The 16,519-nt window shown below is 41.0% G+C and overlaps 1 long non-coding RNA gene across 1 annotated transcript in view; it reads right to left on the reverse strand.

The window, feature by feature from the left end:
- Positions 1–8,056: 8,056 nt before the first annotated feature.
- LOC122548650 overlaps positions 8,057–16,519 on the reverse strand; it is a 19,857-nt gene continuing 11,394 nt past the window's right edge. The window contains exon 3 of the long non-coding RNA XR_006311290.1: positions 8,057–9,004. This is a non-coding gene — a long non-coding RNA (uncharacterized LOC122548650). The remainder of the gene's footprint in view (positions 9,005–16,519) is intronic.

A 16,519-nucleotide genomic window follows, 5' to 3' on the forward strand; every position in this document is an offset into this window, starting at 1 on the left:
TCCCTGCCTTTTCCTTACTGGAGGAAGCTAATGCATTCCCATGACTCCTCCAGTTCTCCTTGGCATGGCCAGAGAATCACCCCTCAGTCCTATCTATGAGACCTCTGCCGGGTGGAGTAACTACTCAAGTGGCTTTCGAGACAAAGCAAATAGTTGGTCCTTTACTGTGATTCGATCACAAAGCTTGGGTGAATATCTGCTGAATGGAGCAAACCCTTGCTCCCCTTTGCTGTTCTTTAACTTCTGGTCGGTATCTGTCTTCACCAGCAACCCTTCTGTTTACCAAGTTTAATTCTCAAAATTCTGAAGGCCGTTTAAATCACTGTCAGTCACCTTCTCAATGATTTCAATTGCTGTCTGCTTGCTGGTTTACAGATTCCAAGCAGATACCATGTCATTCCACCCTAGCTAAAACCTCCATTACTTTCTGTTTGCAAAGATAATTTTCAGGCCTTTATGTAAAACTGAGTTCAGATCCTCCCAGACAAGGTATGGGTAGGCAGTTTCCTTCAAGGATACCAGTGAAGCATTTCAATTTTATTTTGGTTCATATCGGCTTTCATGGTTTGTTTTTTCTGTTGCAGATCCACAGGATACCAAATTTATTGGATCAGTGTTATAGTTTATCATGGTGAGATTTAAAATCTGGGTGAGAGTTCAGTTCCGCTGCCACTATTATATCTGTGAACTGCACAAATATTAAAATTTAGTCAACGTTTGTTATTGTCTTAGACCTGTTCTTATCTGTGGCTTTAATGAATGACAGAAACAAAGATTATTTCTTGTTCACATCAAAAATCACACTAACTTTCACCTTGGTAATGGCTGTGCCTTTAGTTCATAAACTTCATTTATTATAAGCATTTTCTTCAGTGCTTGTGAGTCATAAATATCACCTTCTTGGTCACAAGCATATTTGCCTACTGAGTAATACAATTGGTCTGAGAGAGATAATTACATAGATTCATTTCAAAAAGAAATAATTGGGTCAAATATGTAACATTTGTTTGATATATTGCTATAACAACTTGAAACTGACATAAAATATGTTTATCTTTTGTATTCAGTGTAATTTCTTCTCATTCACTCAGTCATGATTGAATGCAGTAACCAAAGCACCATATGCAATCAAAACAGAATAATTTGTAGTATTCATGCCACACAAGTGCCAGGTAATGACCGTCTGTAACAAGGGAGAGTGAAACCATCTCCTCTTCTCATTCAATTACATTATCTTTGCTGAATCCTATGCCATTAACAACCTGGGAGTTACCAATAATCAGAAACTGAATTGGACTAGCCACAAATACACCATGACCACAAGAACAAGTCAGAGGATGGGATTTCTGCAATGGGTAACTCACCTATTGTGCTACCACCCCCACCCCCACAAATGTATGTCCACCATTTACAGAGCAAAATTCAGGAGTGTGATGGAATACCCTCTACTTCCTGAGATAATTTCACTTGGAGCTCAACACCACCAGGACAACATTTGATTAGGTTAGATGTTCATCCAACACCCTTACCATTCACTGCCTTTATCATTAATACTAAGTTGCAGCAAGGTGCTTTGCCGTAACTAACCAAGACTGCTCTGAAAGCATCTTCCACCCACAACCTCTGCCACCTAGCCATGGCAAACGCATGCAAAGTTATCATTTGCAAGTTCCACTCCAAGCTATCCACCATCTGACTGGAAACAATATCACTGTTCCTTCACTTTTGTAGGGCCAAAATCCTGGAAATCCCCCCCTCGCAACACTGAGGGCAAACCTACCCCTTAATGGCTGAGACAGTTCGAGACATTATTTAACTGCCACCTTCTTCAAGCTATCTAGCATTAGGCAATAAATGCTGTCATCCCCATCTCCCATCAATGAATAAATAAATAATAATGGTGGACACATCAGTCAGTCCCATCAGAATGTTTTTCCTAGCTAGTGAATAAATTACAAACTGAAAGGCAATATTGTATGATAATTGATTCAAATACAAAGGTTCACACAAATTGCCTGCAAATTTATAGATAAACAGGTAATCTCTTAACTTGTTTTCTTAATGGACAAATAAATAAAATTCTGTGATAACTTCACTTTAAGGCTAACTTAAAGGTACTCAGTTTCTGGTCTGTTGGTAGATTGAAATAGTATAGCGAAAGCTCAGGGGTATAGATAGGGTTAATGGTAGGTGTCTTTTTCCTAATATGGGGCTTTCAAGATTAGGGGACACCCATTTAAAGAGAGAGGAGAAAGCTTTTAAAAAGACATGAGGGGCATTTTTTTTTTTTGCCCGGAGGATGGTTCACATAAGGAATTAACTTCCTGAAGAAGTGGTGTAGTTGGGCACAATTATAACATTTAAAAGACATTTGGAGAAGTACATGAATAAGAAATGTTTGGAGAGATATGGGCCAGGACTAGGCAGGTGCAACTAGTTTAGTTTTGGATCATGGACTGTTTGGACTGAAGGGTCGGTTTCCATTCGGTATGACTCTATGACCCTATGACTTAAAGGTTTGCAACCATTATTTGGAATTTTATAAATTAATAATTGTATAATGAGTAGCAAAAATCCATTTAATTCAAATATCAATGTGATAAACATAAAGCAGATAAATCAAACCATTAGCCTTCCAAAACATATTGTCACCAAATGTAATTTTGTTTCCACTTTAAAATTTTCATTTTTCATCAGTTTAACTTTTTAGAATGGCCCTGTGATCTGAATTATTTCCGTGAGTTGAATCAACCATTTGAAATTGTTTGCATTTCATTTAAAATATTACCATTATGTCAGAGATTTAATGCTCATCATCTATGCTGCGAAAGGTTTTCAATAAAATGTCTGTCATTCTGCATACAATTGTAGTAGGTAGGTTTCATCTCTTTATCATTTAACAACAACCTCTCGGATGAAAACAAATGTCGTAATTCTTTCACAGAAGTCAAAAGCATAGGAGATCATATGCATTGGCCTCCAAACACTGGAGACACATTTTAATAAATTCACCTTCTTTATCTTGGATACCATTATATCTGTTATAATCTAGGAAGAAATGACACATTTAAATGTTTAATCTCATTCTACATAAACACATTGCTGAGGATGTTCTCTCAATGCAATGCACATTCTTGCTTTGTAAGCAGTTGCTTTCTCTCGAAGGAATTGGACTGTGTTTCACTGTCAATAAAATGGATGAGTCAGGATCATTGCAAAGGTTGATATATAAGAAATCTGAAACAAGTCACAACCTATGGTGAACAAGTTGATTCCTAGTTTTAATAGACTTGAGATGAGGATTAGGCACTTAACCTGCTCGTGGGGGACAGGATGATCTTTTAAATATTATAATGAGACTTCCTCTCTTCATTGTAATAATCATTCCATTTTTAATTCCAGTCATATTTCTTGGGACTTTGGGAAACAGGGTAGTTTAAAGGAGATGCTAGGGCCTGAATCCATGAGGTATTCACCTGTACAGCACTGCATATGAGCCAGAAGGTACACAAATATTTCCTCTACACCTGATACACTATCCTATAAAACCTATACTTCCAACACTCCTCACAATCTGTCTGCTTTCCACCGCTTACACCAACTGAAACTACCTAACAATTGGACATGCCTAGACTGTCATTCCATGCTCTCTTGTAATCATTAGTCCTCTCCCACAATTGGGATCCATTGGACCAACATTGGACAGTCCACCATGTGATCGAGATTTCTCCTTTCAAATCCCGCTCATTGAGTCAAATACATTTAAGAGCTATTGAAGGCCTCTGTGAAGTTGCCTTCCTGCTTGAAAGAACTCCAATCTGGCAATCGGACTAACTATGGGCGAGAACCTCAGAGGAAGGAAGTTTCAGTGATCCTGCAGTTAAATTCTGTGGGACTTTCAGGCAACTCATATGTTACATAATCTCTCAGCTGGGTTAAAATCCAGACCATAATCTCTGATGTTTCAGAGGAGGAAATATTGGGACTACATTTACTTTTGTTTGGATGCACCAATGCTAGAAGTGGGAATGTTGACCTTTTTGGAATGTTTTGACATAAACCTGCTTTGCAACATCCATACACATAGAAGTCTCACACTGCAGTTAGACCAGAAACACCATAAATTGGAAGCAAGAAAGTTTTGTTGGGCAGAACAATTGCAGAGTGTGTAACAATGCAGGATAGCCTTCATGGAGCAGAAGGATCCATGATAATAGAAGTGAAAACTGCATGGAGGAGGAAAGCAGAATTTATTGTGCTTGAAGTCTTCCAGATCTTTCATATCACTATCACAAGCACTGCAACAGGTATTTTCTTTGTTCAGTATTTTTTGTCAGCCTGAGAAATGATTGTAGGTGCTCATGAAGGGACATGCACCGAATAATTGGAAATTTATATTCTTTACCTGCTGTTCCTAGAGGTTTTGATCTCATATAAAAGAAGATTAATATTTCAAGAGTATAAGTCACTGGAGTAATTTCCAGCTGTCCAAAATTCTCTTTAAGGTTTAGTTACAGATGCGGAAGAGTCGATAAACTACATAATAGTGCAAGAAGGCTTCTGGGTATGTCCGTGCACTGTGCAGTTCTTCATAATTCGAATCAGATTTTCAAGGTAGTCTTCTTTGACAAAGCTAAATGGAATATCTTACATATGGTCAGGCTGTTGCTTTAGAGACCTCAAATACAAATCTACATCAGGTTCTTTTCACCAGGTTCAGTGGGTGGAATCTTAATGAGACAGCTGGGCTCTCATTAGGTTGAGTGGAGAGTCAGTGAGAGATGAACATTGGTTACTCCAGGAAAGGACAGCTGAACCACAAGCTGATCAAGAATTAGTGAGGTCCTCAGCCAGCCTTACTCCGCCATCAAGATCCCAGAGGCAAAGGTCCAGGTTAGTAAGTGTTGCGACAAATCAGAGGTCATGTTGACATGATGAAGGCCAGGGCTGCTACCAGAAGAGCATTCTTGGAGTCCCAGAATCACAGAAGGCATAGGACAGCATTATGTGAGGCTTTGGAGCGAAGACATTCCTTAGATTGGGATCATAAGGTGAGGAAGACATTGATGTTCGAGCAAACACAGGACAATGGCTCTCAGCAGGATCAGACAGTGCTTGTCCTTCTATCAGAGCCACTCTCACAAGGAGCCAGGCTATCTGCAGTCCAGCAGTTGCCATACAGGCCTCTTGGTAAAAAGCCTGTCTGCAGCTTGGCCAACCCCAGCATGGGGTGGCAGTGGAAGTGGTGGTGGTTGGTTGCTGAAGCCCTGACATGTAATTCCAAATGGATCAAGGCACCTGAACAGCATGTTTAGGACACAATGGCCTGATTGATAATCATTTGAGCTGTTCTTGTGTTCCTCACAGGACAAGTAGACATCCTTACAAAGGATAGCACTTGGTGAGGGGTGATTGTGGTGGGAAAGAAAAAACATTCTAGGAGAACTGGGACTGCTGAAGTATACAGGTTTTGTGTCTATTTCCCAGGAACTATGTACCCATCTGCAGTGGTCACAGTGTAGTTGTGAACACAGCCATGGAAAACCTTCCTGTTGGTGAAGGCCCTAGTGGCTAGTTTGAAGACATTGCAGTCAATGATACCCTGCACCTGGGATAATCCAGCAATGGCCCTGAAACATTCTCTTACAGCTTAGCTGTTCAAATTGTTGTGGAAAATTGACTGGTTCTCTTGAATAGGTTGCTGGCTCCCACTTTAATGCATTGGACAGTAGAAAATGGGGAGGCCTGACAAATATTTACAGTTGATTGTTCGTAAAAACTGCAGTTGTAGATGTTCAGCGCACAACACTGACCATCAATACCACACAAATTGGGTGGCTAACACCTCCCATGTGACTCAGCCTGTCCTCCCACATACTGCACAGATGGGTGACAGTCCCCCTGGTGAAGCATAGTCTTCAGAGACACTACCAATTGAATTTGCCTGAGCCTCTGATTGTATGCACATACTGGAAGATGCCCTCTACCCCACTCACCATTGGCCCCAAGGTCCTGCTGTCCTATTCTCTGTAACTGCAGCTCTTTCTGTTTCTGCTGTTCCTTTTTATGACAAGGCTCTTAAACCTCTGGTTCCTGTGCATTATTTCGAAAAATCTAAAAGCCCAAGTAAAATTGCTGTCGATTGACTAATGAGTTTCATTTCCTACTTGTCATGATGTAGCATGAGGTGCTACTCTGTCATTTCAGCTGCCCTTCAGAATATCCAATTGCAAAATGAAAGCATTGACTTTGCATCCTGACATGATAATTCACCCTTTCTCAGCACCTAGTCTGTCCTCAAATATTCAGAACATCCAAACGATTAATAAGTTGTTAATATGTGAAACTTATATTCTACACAGCAGATTTAGAATTATGTATTTGGAATTCTCCTGTCAATATTTATAACAGGAACAAAAAAATAATTTAACATATTTAGCTTCTATCAGAAAATTATTTTTGCCTTTTCAATTCATGCTCATAACTCTGGGAAGGCAGCCTTATTTGAATTTAAAAGAGTTGCAAGTTAACACAACGTGATATGTTATCAAAGCGAATGCACAAAATCTCATCCAGCAACATGTACAGCATCTGTCAAGAGACACCAATCAATCAGCCAATTTTTCAGGTTTAAAGACTTTTCCTTGGCACCTTCTATGTCTGTCTTTTCATCTTTTACTGTTTATAGATCTAGTTACAGATTTCTAACATCAGAAAGAAATTATTTTATAATTTGCTACAAATATTCTTTGGGGCAGACATTTGTTGCAGTATTCAGAAACTATTCTGTAATAGAAGGGAAAGATTGCTTCTGCTTATTAATCTTGAAGAACATATTTGTGGATTTGCAATAAATAATAAACATTTGTGTTAATATCATTCACGTCAGCAGTTCATGATGGCTTTGCACCAAATACAAATCCTTTAACAGGAATCATTTCTTCTCATTATAGCTCATTTCTATATAGATCTTTTCTTTCATAACTCCATAACTGCAATTGAATTTTCATTTATTTGATAATACAATGATTTCACTCTAGCTGTGTGAGGGATGAACTAAACATTGGTGTTTGCAAGTATCCCTGACATTTGAAGAAATTCGAAGAGTTTGTTGCATGCTTAGCAGAAATGTGCATGACTTCACTGTGACCATTGAATGTTTGTTTTTCGCTAAGACTTTATTATTCTTAATTCCCAGGACAGGGTGGAATGCTGAGTTTGCAATATGCACAGGATTTTACAGCACCCATCCAGGTCACTGAGAATCTATCCATGACAAAAGCAATAAACAGACTAGTAAAGCAGATTTCAGCTGGACATAGCTTTTTAAGCCCTAGAGGGGTATTCTCAAAAGTTTTTCTTTCCACAGTAAAGTTGTATAGGATGGAACTCCTGCCTGCTGAGGGTGAGCACCCATTTTAACATGTGCAGATATGAGGGAGAAAATGTTGCCATTAACCCTACATGGTTTAAATACCACTGACTTTCATTTACATTATTAATTAATCAGTTCTACTATATTACAGCAGAAGTATCAAATTCCAAATTAAGCCACTTATTGAGGGACTGATCCAACTTAAGTAAACTGTAGAGCCATAGAGATGTACAGCATCTTTGGTCCAACTCATCCAAGCCAACCAGATATCCCCTCATCCTCCAACGCTCCAGGATTGAAAGCCCCAGTCTATTCAGCCTCTCCCTATAGCTCAAACTCTCCAATCCCAGCAACATCCTTGTAAATCTTCTCTGAACCCTTTCCAGTTTAACAACATCTTTCCTATAGTTTCAAGTGATCTTTTTTGCCACTAATCATATTAGCTATCAACACACTTGAAATAATGTACTTCATAGCAGTGGTGCATTAGGCAAACACTTAAACCAAAAATTTTATTCCATTTATGTTATATTGTGCATGAATGAACATTATTTTAGCCAATAAAACCACCTCAAAAATCACTGCACATTTTATCTTATTTTGATGTTTGACGAAAACACTGTTTACTATCTATTCTTACTATAGATGCACAGGAGGTTTGATTTACCAATTTTCCTTTAATAAGCAACAGAAGAGATAGAACAACAGTTTACAAATAGCAAAATCTAGCATGTTGCCTCTCAACCATAAAAGGAAGTGATAAGGACTGATGTGTGATGGGTTAACCTTTGCTGAGTTAGTTCATACAGTTGACAGTGATAGGTTTAGGAGTCCAAGTGGACCCCTAGGCTTTTCAAACAGACACAAGTCACAAATTGAAAGCATAACGAAAGCTTTGGGAATTATCCAAACTGTATTACTACCTCCTCATACTTCAGTTTAGGAAGATTTTTTTAAGAAGAGCAAGAACAAAAGCAACAATGCATCATCCAAATGTTTGCTCCCAAGATAAGTATATAACTCTGAGAACATCACACAGCTGAGTGACAGTCTCATTTGCGTTATGAGAATTCAGGCAGAGAGGAAGACCTTATTTTAACTCAAGCAGTATTGGTCAAGGTGTTAAATCCAAAATATGCAGTTTCCACCTCCAAGCTACAGCATTGAAACAAGTGTAAAAGTTTCAGGCCTGGACGAGGTTCCCAGGTAAGGTGGGGAGGCACTTTCTGAATTCATGAACTGCAGCCTGAAAACATCATCAGTGGCATAATGTCATTTTTGTTTCAATGCATGAGGTGCCTTACACTATTTATTTCTCAACAGCAGCAAGACAGTGAGCAATGCAAGGCTGAGGAAAATCTGGTAACCTTGCCTGTCTCGGAATTCCTTGTCAGCCCTGCACAAGCAGCGAGAGTTCTCCTGTAGCCCTCACAAAGAAACCCTGAATAGGTTCACAAATCAGCCTTGATGTGTAAATAGACAGGGCTTCCATGTCCCCATCTTGTACGACGTGCTATCCTATCATCTGACCATGCAATCCTGCCTCCTTCCAACATGTGTTTGCATCGTTCATGCCACTATCCCCTTTTGAATATACGGTGAGCAGGTTAAGCAGCCCCTGCTGGTGCTCTGTAACAAAACATAATGAAAGGACTAATGTGAATTCACATCAGAAACTTATCAAAATTAAACCAAATATCATTAGCAGGGGTGCTGTACCCCAACTCATGCAGTGCCCAACTATCACAGGAGGAAAGCCCCAGGATTGTCTAGTGTGTAGTGGCTGGTGTCTTGAACAGGATGTACATCGTACAATTGCCTTACACCTGAACTTTACCAGAAATCAGCTAAGTATCAATTCCGGTGAATTTTCTGGAAGATTTCTTTTTCTGAGCACTAATGCATTTTCCCACACTATGGCCTCTTTAGTTATGCATAATATCTCCATGACATCCCGATCATGTTATCTTCTGCTCAGACATGATCACCACTTTCAGGATCTTCCAGAATTCACAGTAACAGTGCCAGTTTTCAAATCCAGCCAAACACCAGATCAAATGTTGCTAGCCAGGAGATGGCCATTCACAGTACTCACAGTGGGAGGGATACCAAAAGGAAAGCTGCTTAGGGCAAATAGCCATGATGTGGAGATATCAGTGTTGGATTGGGGTGGACAAAGTTAAAAATCACACAACACCAGGTTATAGTCCAATGGGTATATTTGGAAGTACTAGCTTTCAGAGCACTGCTCCTTCATCCGGCAACAAGTGGGGCAGGATCATATTGGAGTCATAGAGATGTACAGCACAGAAACAGACCCTTCTGTCCAATTCTTCCATGCAGACCAGGTATTCCAACCCAATCTAGTCCCACCTGCCAGCAAATAGTCCATTTCCCTGCAAACCCTTCCTATTCATATACCCATCCAAATGCCTTTTAAATATTGCAATTGTACCAGCCTCCACCACTTCCTCTGACAGCTCATTCCATACATGTACCACCCTCTGCATGAAAAGGTTGCCCCTTAGATCTCTTTTATATCTTTCCCCTCTCACCCTAAACCTATTCCTCTAGTTCTGGTCTCCCCCACCCCAGGGAAAAGACTTTGTCTATTTATCCTATCCATGCCCCTCATGATCATATAAACCTCTATAAGGTCACCCCTCAGCCTCTGACACTCCAGGGAAAACAACCTGAGCCTATTCAACCTCTCCGTATAGCTCAAATTCTCCAACCCTGGCAACATCCTTGTAAATCTTTTCTGAACCCTTTCAAGTTTCACAACATCTTTCCAATAGGAAGGAGACCAGAATTTCACACAATATTCCAATGTCCTGTACAGCCACAACATGACCTCCCAACTCCTGTACTCAATACTCTGACCAATAAAGCAAAGCATACCAAACACCTTCTTCACTATCCTATCTACCTGCGACTCCACTTTCAAGGAGCTATGAACCTGCACTCCAAGGTCTCTTTGTTCAGCAACACTCCCTAGGACCTTACCATTAAGTGTATAAGTCCTGCTAAGATTTGTTTTCCCAAAATGCAGCACCTCACATTTATCTAAATTAAACTCCATCTGCCACTCTTCAACCCATTGGCCCAACTGATGAAGATTCCATTGTAATCTAAGGTAACCTTCTTCGCTGTCCACTGCACCTCCAATGTTGGTGTCATCTGCAAACTTACTAACTGTACCTTTTATATTCACGTCCAAATTATTTATGTAAATGACGAGAAGTTTTGGACTCAGCACCGATCCTTGTGGCACTCCACTCAGTTTGAGTCGGGGGATGCTTAATGTATCATCAGCCATTGTTATGGAGCACAGCAACCATTCTTGCAAAATATACAGCACTCAATATGAAGCATGAACATGACAGTTATCAAGGATATAGTCGTGGCAGCTCTCAGGGTATCAGGCCCACACTACTAAGATATGGTAACAATGATCACATATTAAGAGCACCATATCACACAGCAGCTGACTTCATCAACAGAGAAATCATCCAACAATGTGCATGTAATCTGTGATCATTGTTACCATACCTTAATATTCTGAGCCTGATACCTTGAGAGCTGCCATGACAATATCCTTGATCACTCTCATGTTCATGCTTCAGTTTGTGGACTGGTTACTATGGTTACTGTGTTCTATAACAATGGCTGATGATACATTAACCATCCCCCTGACTCAAACTGAGCAGAGATACAAGGCAGCCCACGCTTCAACCAGTGCCACCATGAAGCAATTCACAGATTTCCTGAGGATGAGGTTCTGCTGCTTGGATTGATTTGGAGTCCTTGAAGTGCACTCCAGACACAGTGTGCCGTATAATGCTGTGCGGTACAGAATTGGAACAGAAAAATAGGGGACAGGATAGATGTGGAAGAGCTGGGAGAGTCATCTGGGCAGGAAGATGAGGACTTTGAGCAGGAGGAACATAACCTTCTGCATGATAGACTGGTATAGGGTTAGGCACAACATGAGTGCAAGCAGAAGATATTATCCTTCACTGTGTGATTCTGAAATGGTAGCTCTCCCACACAGTGTTCTAAGATGGAATGACATTAAACACTAATAATCTGTGTAACTTGGCACTTACTTAATGGCAGATACACAGACTATAAATCAGGCATGTAAATATATTTACAAATGAGCAACTGGATTTGCAATAGAGTGTCAGCTGTGGGCCTATTTTCCCAAGGTTAAAAATCACACAACACCAGGTCATGGTCTAACAGGTTTATTTGGAAATACTAGGTTTCAGAGCACAGCTCCTTCATCAGATAGCTGTGGAGCAGGACCATAAGACACAGAATTCTGGTTCTGAAACCTGCAATCCACTCTAAAATGATAGGTAGATGAGACTAAAACGGTTGATGTGGTGTATATGGATTTCAGCAAGGCGTTCGATAAGCTTCCCCACAGTAGGCTATTGTACTAAATGCGGAGGAATGGAATTGTGGGAGATATAGCAGTTTAGATCAGTAATTGGCTTGCTGAAAGAAGACAGAGGGTGGTGGTTGATGGGAAATGTTCATCCTGGAGTCAAGTTACCAGTGATGTACCGCAAGGGTCGGTGTTGGGTCCACTGCTGTTCGTCATTTTTATAAACCACCTGGATGAGGGCGTAGAAGGGTGGGTTAGTAAATTTGCAGAAGACACTAAGGTCGGTGGAGTTGTGGATAGTGACGAAGGATGTTGTAGGTTACAGAGAGACAGAGATAAGCTGCAGAGCTGGGCTGAGAGGTGGCAAATGGAGTTTAATGCGGACAAGTGTGAGGTGATTCACTTTGGTCGGAGTAACCGGAATTCAAAGTACTGAGCTAATGGTAAGATCCTTGGTAGTGCAGATGAGCAGAAAGATCTCGGTATCCAGGTACACAGATACTTGAAAGTTGCCACCCAGGTTGACAGGGTTGTTAAGAAGGCATACAGTGTTTTAGCTTTTATTAATCAAGGGATTGAATTCTGGAACAATGAGGTTATGCTACAGCTGTACAAAACTCTAGTGCGGCCGCACTTGGAGTATTGTGTACAGTTCTGGTCACCGCATTATGAGAAGGATGTGGAAGCTTTGGAAAGGGTGCAGAGGAGATTTACTAGGGTGTTGCCTGGTGTGGAGGGAAGGTCTTACGAGGAAAGGCAGGGGGACTTGAGGCTGTTTTTATTAGAGAGAAGAAGGCTAAGAGGTGACTTAATAGAGACATATAAGATAATCAGAGGGTTAGATAGGGTGGATAGGGAGAGCCTTTTTCCAAGAATGATGACGGTGAGCACGAGGGGGCATAGCTTTAAATTGAGGGGTGATAGATATAGGACAGATGTCAGAGGTAGTTTCTTTACTCAGAGTGCAGTAAGTGTATGGAATGCTTTGCCTGCAACGGTGGTAGATTCGCCAACTTTAAGTACATTTAAGTCGTCATTGGACAAGCATATGGACGTACATGGAATGGTATAGGTTAGATGAGCTTCGGATTGGTATGACAGGTCGGCGCAACATCGAAGGCTGAAGGGCCTGTACTGCGCTTATGTTCTATGTTCTATGTTCTATGTTAAAAGATGAAAGACTTAACAGCTATCTAGGTTTGTTCAATATATCATCTTAATTACATGACACTGTGATCTTTTGCTATAGATTCTGTGTCTTTCTTGGAGGAACCTGTTTGGGAGAGGTCACTGCACAGAAACAGATAAGTGGATTTTAAGTGTGGCCTTACAATCAGTCTGCAGTAGTAAGTAGAGTGGGTTCTTTCTTGCTTATATGTTTTATTGAGATATGTCTCTTGACTAAACTTAAAATATATGCCGTAAGTATTAATTTAACCTGGAGCAGTGTTTTGTAGATGAATACGGCAGTGTTATTTTCTGGGTCTGCAAAAAGCAAAAATGGCCTTTAGTAGAGTGATATCTTCTTGTCGGATGTGGGAGTTTAGGGAGAGTTTACAGGTTACTGCAGATTATATCCGCAATAAATACTGTTGTTTGCAAATCCTATCAGATTAATTGGTGCGGTGCAGAGACAGTTAGAGGCAATGAGGAATTTCCAAGAGCAAGGTGATGTGATGGATGGCAGTTATAGGAAGGGGGAAAGTCGCAGATACATAGATACATTGAACTGGTGAAGGCTTGTACACTTGCAACATTTAAAACATCTGGATGGGTGTATGAATAGAAAGGATTTAGAGGGATCGGGGCCAGGTGCTGGCAAGTGTGACTAGTTTGGGTTGGGATGTCTGGTTGACATGGACAATTTGTACTGAAGAGTCTGTTTCCATGCTGTACATCTCTATAGCTCTATGACTCTAAGTGTACAGTGGTGCCCTAACACTGGGTGAAGTCAGCTATGCTGGCGAAGCAAACAGCCCAGACTGCAACACAGACCATATCATGAGGAAATAAGATGGAGTGCTCTGATCTGGCATTGTATTGGTAACAGCCTTGATCCATTTGTGGGCTGAGAATTGAGAGTTCGTACACAAGTCTCCAAAGGATCCAGAGGATCTCCAAAAGAAGCAGCCAGTTGCTTACAGATTTAGTGCAGCTGTCACCTTTAATGACACTGTGGTGGACTATTCACACAACCCTTTAGGTTACACTCCAGCAGTTGGAAAAGTTCTGAGGCAGGGTCCCAGGAAATCCTCAACAACACAGTGGCTTGCTCATCTGGAGGAAATGGCATCAAGGCTTCCTGTATCTCTTCCACATCCTGAGAGGACCTGCAGCTGCAAGTTCTTCGAATGGAGATTGTTCAACAGTCACTGGAGTTTGCTGCTGATCTTGTGTGTGCTCATGCATCTGTTACTCTGCAATTTCTCTCCATCACAGCAGCAGTGACAACAACTTCTGCTGTGGCTGGGACCATTTCTCACAGTTGTAAACCTTGACATGCAAGAAACTAAAACTCTAATCCCTTTATAAACTCCGCCTTACACATATATAGACAGACAGACAAACAAATAGGGCAAAATAGATTATGGGCAGAGGAAAGTTGTGAGGTAATCCAGTGGTTCCCATTCATGGGTTCTTGAGGTGATTCATATGATGATCAGAACCATCAGTCGTCTTTTTTCGGATACATGACAAATAAGTTGGCTGGTTCACTTATAAAAGGCATCTGACTTATCAGCTAAAAGTCACAGCTTACAACAACTGCTGAAGGAAAGGTGGACTAGCTTTCTTCATGTTTGAAGTGGGTTCTGACTGCAGCGACCAAAGAAAGTGGTGGAGAACAAATCACTTCTCTCTGTGTCTTCTTCTCAACCCCAAGCTGTTCAGTGTGTGAAACCATCACATATTTGGTGGCAAGTAAAAGCTTTTGACATCTATCACTGGTTACTAGTCCTTAGGCCAATCAATTTCTTATTGCCACCTAGGTACACCTGTACTCCAGATCGCCCACAACCCAAACTTCAATCACTACTTCCTCAAATAGTTGTTTGCATTATCCCTGCCATAAGTGTCATGCAGTAATTCTTTAAACTACTGGTTTATGACAATTCTTCTTCATTTCCACCCACAATTTTAAAGACCACAAAAATAAAAAGACCCAATATTTACATTCTGTATTAGAAATTAATGCAAGTCACAGAGGCTGGCATCCTTTCACTGAGCACTGAAGACCCTGAAAGTGTGCGAAGAAAGCAATGCGACCCATACAGAGTCTGGCATTCTGTAGGTCAGTATTGAAGTCAGTTAACGTGTGCTCAGATAGAAATGTGAATTACACAGAGGCTGGCAGCCACCAAGTAGCTGCTAAATTGCATGAGGACTGAGATAGCAGTCTGGATTCGAGTGGTGCTGGAAAAGCACAGAAGCTCAGGCAGCATGCAAGGAGCAGGAAAATTGGCGTTTTGGGCAAAAGCCCTTCATCAGGAATGGCTTTTTACCTAGCAGACTAAGAGCCAGAAGCTGCATTCTGATACATGAATAACCCTGTGCACAAAGCAACCTGGCAGAAGATTGCACGTCATATGTTACCTCAGCTACAAAGTAAAATGTTAAAGGTCTGAGGTGGTTTCAGATATGGTTCTCCAGCAGGCATGATAATGTGGCGAGACTTGGTGTTTGTCGATGCGGACTGGTGTGGGTGAGAGTTTGAGGAAGCAGGTAACCATGGAGCGTGCAGCAACTTTGTTGAGAAGGAATAGTTGCCCAATGACCAGGACAAGCATCACACAAACTGCAGCCACCAGGTACCTGGTCTGGTATATATCTCAGGAATTTGTGCCATCTATTTTCTTGGTGAATGAGAGGAGAAATGGCATAGAATGAGGTGAGCTGGCACTTTAGTGAGATGTAAACGCATGGAAATATTATAGTCGCTGCTCAGTGGTGAGATTCAGATGTCACCACTTTAGGTATGTGGGGAAAATTAGGAAAAAGTTTCTTGACGTTGAGAATCGGATGTTTTCATTCTTATCATAGTCCCCTAAATTTCTCATCAGTGCTCACAACCACCAGGGAAGATTCTACCCAGAATTAATGAATCAGGTTAATGACCCTGTGAATGTAAAATGGTTATGAAGGACAAGGTTAAGTTCATGACAGCATTGTTCCAGTTCTAGTTTACCTCAAACACTTGAAGGACTTGCACAAATCAGTTTGGCCTTACCTCAAATAGCCATGACTATTGTAGTGCTGAATACACAGGTCCCTCACAAGTCAGTTAAGATCCCCAGAATTGGTTACCGGGAATTACCTGCGCCCTTCACCTGCTTCTAATCATTTTAAAATTCAATAGTTGAAAGAGCAACATCAGCATTCTAAGATGACATCCTTGCCTACCATTTTAAATTGCTATCCATACTCGTGCTCCCGCGAGGAGGTTGAGCAATTCATCAACTTCACTAACACATTCCACCCTGACCTTAAATTTACCTGAAACATCTCTGACACCTCCCTCCCCTTCCTGGACCTCTCCATCTCCATTAATGACGACCGACTTGATACTGACATTTTTTACAAACCCACTGACTCCCACAGCTACCTGGATTACACCTCTTCCCACCCTACCTCTTGCAAAAATGCCATCCCGTATTCCCAATTCTTCCGCCTTCGCCGTATCTGCTCCCAGGAGGACCAGTTCCACCACAGAACACACCAGATGGCCTCATTCTTTAGAGACCGCAATTTCC

This window comes from Chiloscyllium plagiosum, chromosome 3 (genome assembly GCF_004010195.1).
Source record: "Chiloscyllium plagiosum isolate BGI_BamShark_2017 chromosome 3, ASM401019v2, whole genome shotgun sequence".
NCBI classification, from domain to species: domain Eukaryota; kingdom Metazoa; phylum Chordata; class Chondrichthyes; order Orectolobiformes; family Hemiscylliidae; genus Chiloscyllium; species Chiloscyllium plagiosum.